The following is a 7,339-nucleotide window of genomic DNA, read 5'->3' on the forward strand; positions in this document are numbered from 1 at the left end:
TTAACGAAAAATAAATGATATTTTTATTTCTACACACAAGTATATTTTCATTTTATTTTTATAGATTTCTAAATAAGTCAAAACATTTATACTTTAATATATTATTTATTATAATTTTAATCTTTAATCTTTAATATGATAATTACTAATTTATAACTAGTAAATAATATATATCAACCTATTAAACCTCATTCACATTATATTTTGTGTATGGTTGGATGTAATGTTTTTTGTTCACATAAATATATTATATATATCAAGAAGAATGGAGGCACAATGAAAGTTATGGTGGGCTACATTCCGGATTAAAAAAAATTAACTATAAAATTTTATATAGCCCAACCCAAATAAATTAATTAGAAAGAGTAAGCTAATATTTTGATTCAATATTCTCTTGTAAATTATAGTCCAACTTATATATTTGCTTTATTAAATAATGCCTTACATATACTATTTTAATTAATGTCAACAAATCTCAATAACAATAACAAGCCATAACAAAACAGAGGTGTGTAATTTATGATGTCACACATTAAAAATTAATCTATTTATTTGAGATACGCATTTATAATTGATAGAGAATTAGTGTCAACTAATATAAATTTAGGATCAAGAAGACCTCACCTCACTTTCAGTTTTGTTAGACATAGGAATATTTATTGTCAACATTTGGACAATTTGACTAGAATGATTATAAACTTTGGGCAAAGGCGTTAATTCTTATTATAATCGCTTACTCAACACTAGGAAAGACTTTCGTTGTTGTTGTTGATGAGTGTACGGAAACTTTTATATTGCTACATTTGTTGTTTCTTTTGCGCTTCAATATTGTTGATAATTCTCCTTTGATTTGTTTAGTTTTGTATATTACTGTAAGTTTTAATTTCCTTCCATTTTTTAAGACAATTATGACTTTAGTGTCTTTGTGTTAATAAATTGGTCTTAAAAAAATGAAAAGATACAAATATTTATTGCAAAATAATTTTGTCTAGTCGATCCATTAGTAAGAGTCGGCTTAAGAGACCAAAATGTTACAGGTTTGATTTCATCTGAAAACGCTTTGAGTTTAAACGGAGCGTCATGCTAAATCTCCTTTTAATTAAAAAAAAAATTGACTTCATTTCAAATAAGTCCTATATAATCAAATATATTATTACAGCCAATGATTTAAAATACTCTTTGATTTCAATTTTAACATATATATATATATATATATATATATATATATATATATATATATATATATATATATATATATATATATATATATATATATATATATATTAGAATTATCCTAATTAAATCCTAATTTAATGTGTGAGAAATTAAAATCTGAATGCGGCGGAAGCGTACCTTAATTAATCGCATGAATCTTCTCTTTCCTTATAATAGAAAAAGTCTTAAATTTTCTATTTCTTTAAACTTTCTTTGTTTGGAATGGATCTTCCATTTGATGAGTAAGTCAATAGATTTCTCTCTCTGTTGATGGGGACGCAAAGGAGAATTAACGTTACTTCAAATAGGGACCATTACCGTTACATATAACCAACAATAAGTTAGTTATTATAGTTTGACAATTTCTAATTTAGCTCCTTCATAAAATTAGAAATGTCACATAGGTATCCTCACATTATTTTCATGACAAATACACCCATAAACCATAAACTTAATTTCATATTATATCACATTATTTTGGTTTATATTAAATATGATACATGCATAATTATTTATTATACAAGTGATCCTAAAAATTCCTACAATATATATATATATCATCCTTAATCTTTCTAAATATATTAAATTTTATATAGGATTATAGTTTTATGAGTTATATTCAACTTTTTGTTAATTTAATTATTAAAAACAATACTTCTCATTATCTCAACAAACTCAATTAAACTAATTCTAAATGAATCAAATTCTAAATATTTAAATTCAAATGAGCCCTTAAAGTGGGTGTACTTAATTGCTTGAGGCTTATTTGGTGTTATATGATATTTTGTTTTAAAATAATAAAACTATTTCAATAAGTCATTTTTTTTTTGTGTGAAAGTTGTAATAAAATAATCAAATATATATTAAATTATTTGAAACAATTCAAATATTCAATATTTTATTATAATTATTATTTAATTATTTTCATATCTATATTAAAATATTCCTCTTTTTCATGTTTTAATTTTTTTTTAATGGGGTCTAGATTTTTTTTTGTATTAATATTTAATTTTGCTTGAAGGTTAGTTTTGGTTTTATTTATTTATTTATTTTTTTTGTGTGTGTGTGTGTGTGAAGGAAAGGAGGATGTCCAAGCTGTGACAAGAGCGCCACATTTCCACATATGTACGTTTGACTATCTTGCATGCCTGACACGTGTTACCATTTTCTCTTTCTCTCTCTACCAAACTACTTCTTGCGCCAACAGTTTCCCTCCCTGTTTTTAATGTTTTCTCACTATCAAACTGTGTTTGTTTTGTTTGATACCTTTGATGTTGGATTATTTGAGTTTTTATTAAAAAAATTTAAAAATAAATATCATTCAATGAAAATGCAGATGGTTTGAATTTTAATTGATTAAATTAATATAATATTATTTTACATTTATCAAGTTACAAAAGTGATTGATATGAGACTATAGATTAAAAATTTGATTTTACTCAAAAATTTCAATTTAAAAGGGATGTAAGGCTAGTTCCCAACATTCAAAAAAAAATAACATCAAACGAAGTTTTAGACATGGGCGAATCTATGTTATAGTTCTTGTGAGCTGTAACCCACCACAAAAAAAAAAATTATTGTTTTACAGTAAATATATGACATAACCTCTTGAATATATTGAGAGAAATAATGTGTAGATATTAACAGGAGAGTTAATATTTTGTGTTTATTTTTTATGCATTTATTTATCTTTATTGTCATGTTTGTTCAAGTTTATTTATTGTTGTTTGGTTTGTGTTGATGCTCAATTTTTTTTATTTACTTTTTCTTTATCAATTATGTCATTTTGTTCAAAAACTTTCTTTGAATGAAAAAATTATTCAAAAACAACTATGATATACTCCTAATTTTTTAAACTCTTTAATTTAATTCACTATTTTCTTATTTAATTATTAAAAAATAAGGCAAATTTTACCTTTATCTATTTATTTTATTCATATTTTTTTTTTTGTTATTTTATTAAGTTCACTATAATTTTTTTTTAAACTCAATCCAACTCGAATTATTGAAGTCATTCCCGGTGTATAATTAGGACTCGTGTGAGTGAGTCGAAGCCTATCCCGAAAAAAAAACAATGTTTTACTCTAGAAGTGTGACATAACTTTTTAGAGATATTGAGAGATAATGTGTGGAATGTGGACAATAACCAAAGAGTCAATATTTTGTGTCATTTATTTTGAATACATTTATTTATATGTTTTTTCAAGTTTCTTTCGGGTTTCTTGTGCTCTTGTTTGTGTGGATGCTCTAATTCTTTTTATTTTTTTATTTTTTTCAATTTTGTCATTTTTCTTAAAAGATTTTCTTTGAATGAATTAAATTTATTTTAAAAAATATGACATAATCCCTTAATTTTTTTAATTTTTTAAATTTAATTTATTATTTTTATTTAATTAATAAAAAATAGAAGAAAGCTTATTTTTATTCACTTACTTTATTCATAAATTATTAAATTCATGGTTGTGTTTAATTGTTAAATTAATTTGTGTTTTTAATTATAATATATATATATATATATTCAATTTTGGCATTTTTTAAACGATTTTTTTTGAATGAATTAAATTTATTTAGAAAAATGTGACTTAATCCCTTAATTTTTTTAATTTTTTTAATTTAATTTATTGTTTTTATTTAATTAATAAAAAAAAATGGGAAAAATTTATTTTTATTCATAAATTATTAAATTCATGGTTGTGTCTAATTGTTATATTAATTTGTTTTTTTAATTATAATATATATATATATATATATGACTAATTTAATGATTGTTATTAGGTTAGAAAATGATTATTATTTCAAGGGAGTGAATATTTTTTTTAAATTACATAAATATATAATAATAATAAAATTAATAAAACATTTGATTTTATTTATTGATCAAATCATCCAAATCGATGAAGGCAGTTATTTGATTTTTTTAATTGGTTTAAATTACTATAATGTTATTTTACATTTAAAATTTAAATTGTATAAAAATAAAAAATATTGTTTTAATATTTTAATTTTAAAATTAAGTGATTTAATAATTAAATAAAATATAATAAAATATATTAACTTTAAATAAAAACCCCAAATAACCCGCATCAAATTACCTCATAGTTTGACAATCTCTGAGTTTATTCATATGTCTTTGAATGTTCCTGTTTATATCTATGACTTTAATTTGTTCATATGTCTTTTAATGATCCGGTTTATTAGGGATTAATTATATTACCTATACAATCCTTGTATATATGGATATATAGATTTGAAAAATACTATATAAGTTAAGATTGTTCTGATTGGCTTATTTAAGTAAATCAATGATTTATTTAAATAATTTTTGGTAGTAATTATTTATTTGAATAAAAATGAGATTATTTAAAAAAATAATTTCTGTTAACGATAAGAAAGTGAATTTTTTAATAAATAAAAAAATTAAAAAGTATTAATATATATTAATAATTAAAATATATTTATTATATTAGTTATTGAATTAAATATTGTGACGGTTGAAAAGTATATGACATAATATTTTATTATATAAATATTAAAAAATGTATTTGTACAAGTCTCTTTAATAATAAGACAAATTTTTTTTAGTTAAAAGTATTAATATTTAATAATTATAAAAAATAATTTTTTATATAATATTTTAGTTAATAGATTGAATGATTGATTATAAAAATAAAAAGATAAATTTTATATAAAAATTATTAAAATAATTTAAAACAAAATAATATATAATTAACTTAAGACAGTTGAAACGACAAGTTTCCTTCACATTTTTTAATTTAAAAAATTAATAATATATATATATAATTAAGTAAATCAAATATTTACATATTATAAAACAATTGATTAAAACTTATTCGTCCTAATATATATATTTTTTAAATTTAAATTTTACAACTAGAATTGAACCTAACTTTGTATTTTAATCAAATAACTTAAATAAAATTAGTGAATTATATATATATATATATTCATGATTCAAATAAATATATATATAAAATAGTGATACTAATAAGGGTATATTTTATAATAATTAAATAAATGATATAGTAAAGATAGTTCCGGGGGATTATTATTATTATTGATAGTTTGATTGGATTAGAAAAATCATTATTAATAATATTTTATTTGTACAATAATTATTTTTTTATATTTATAATTTAATATATTTATAAACTTTGTTAATTTTATTTATTTTCTTCCTATTATTACTTAATTAAAAATATATAAATTAATTAATTTAATATATATATATATAAATAAATAAATAAATAAATAAAAAAAAGAGAAATAATTAGTTTAAAGTAAAAAAAATTATTAATAAATTTTATATTTAATATTTTATTCTTTATATATATATATATATATATAATTTGGTTTGTTTATAATATAAATTTTAAATATTAATTTGAATAAAGTTAATTTTATAATTACTAATTTATGTCAATAGATTTTATAAAAAAATTATTATAAACTAAAATTAATTAAACAAAAATTATTAAGATTATAAAATACTATATTAAATAAAACAATAAGAACCAATAAAATAAATATATATTAAATCACATCTAACAAACACAAAATATATAGATCCACTCAAATAAAGAAAAACTTAATTATAATAATTTTTAAAGTTTTATTTTTAATGAATCTTATACAAAAATTATATATACTAATTTGAAAAAATATGAAAAGCATAATCTGTTGAAAAAATATGGGAAAAAGAAAAACAATAAATAAAAGGTGGCGAAAAAAGTAATGGAGAAATGATAGGAGAAATAAATGAGGAGTAAAAGGAGAGTAGAAAAAGAATTATATAGAAGAGAAAGACTGAAATATAAGTTACATTCATCCAATATTGAAGGGATTGAATGATTCCCGAGAATTTCTCGAGATTCATTTTATTGTCATTCAGACTTTATGTTCAAAGGGAAACATATTAATAAAATGGAATGATTTGGTTAAATCAATCTCTTTGGGTTGTGCATGATTCCAATTATATTTTATAAGAATACATCAGGGCTTCTTCAAAGTCGGCCCCTCGGATAGTTCAGCGCATGCCCTCGATTAAAACAAAACAACTTATGCAGTTACATAGGCCCTTTTATAGGCCCCAATTTTCAATATATAATATCACTATTAATTATATATTATATTATTATTATTTTTTTCCTTTGTATATATATAATATATTTTTTTTATCCTTAATCATATTATAACATATTTAACCATTTATATCTCATTTTATATTATTACAATTTTAAAAAATAAAAAAAATATTTATAATTTTAGTAATCACAAAATTTAAATTTACATTTGCCCCAATTCTCAAGGCCGGACCATGGGCTTGTTCGGTTAAAGTTATTTCTTGATTATTTAGAAAAATAATAATGGGGTATAATTTTTAAAAGTTTATATTTTTTATAATAAAAAAACTTTAAAAATATTTATATATAATGATAAAATTAAAAATAATAATTTAAAATAAAATTTATTTAAATATTTTAATTAATAAATTAAGTGATACAATGGAAAAGATAGGTAGAAATTAGGGCAGTAAAAAAAACAGAAAACTTAGTTTATTAATTAAGAGATTATTATGGTTCAATTAATTTTCAATTGAACTATTTTTCTTTATATTAGTTATTTTTTAAAATATAAAATATATTATAATATTTAGTTATTTTTAAATTATAAATTATAATTAATATATAATTGTTTTTAAAAATAAATAAATTGAGGAGCAACCTAAATAATTTTAATATTAATTTATAAAATTTAATTACCAGTTTACAGTTTACGATTAACTTTCTGGATCCAGTAGAACTAGAACTGGTAAAATCGATATCAATACCGATCGGTTACCAATTTATAAAATAAAGAATAAAATCGAACTTAACTAAAACCGATTAACCGACCGGTTGAAGAACACTAAGTGAAATAATATTTTTTTGTTTTGATTATTGAAATAATCACAATTCAACCATGCCTAAATGTATCACTCAAGATAGTTGAAGTGGTGAAAATTATTTCTAAAATATTAAATGTCATAGGTTCAATTGTTACATAAAACACCTTTAACGCTTTAAGTTGTAGTGAGTCTTATTACTAAGACAACTAGCATTTAGCC

The sequence above is a fragment of the Impatiens glandulifera genome, chromosome 3 (genome assembly GCF_907164915.1).
Source record: "Impatiens glandulifera chromosome 3, dImpGla2.1, whole genome shotgun sequence".
Lineage (NCBI taxonomy): Eukaryota > Viridiplantae > Streptophyta > Magnoliopsida > Ericales > Balsaminaceae > Impatiens > Impatiens glandulifera.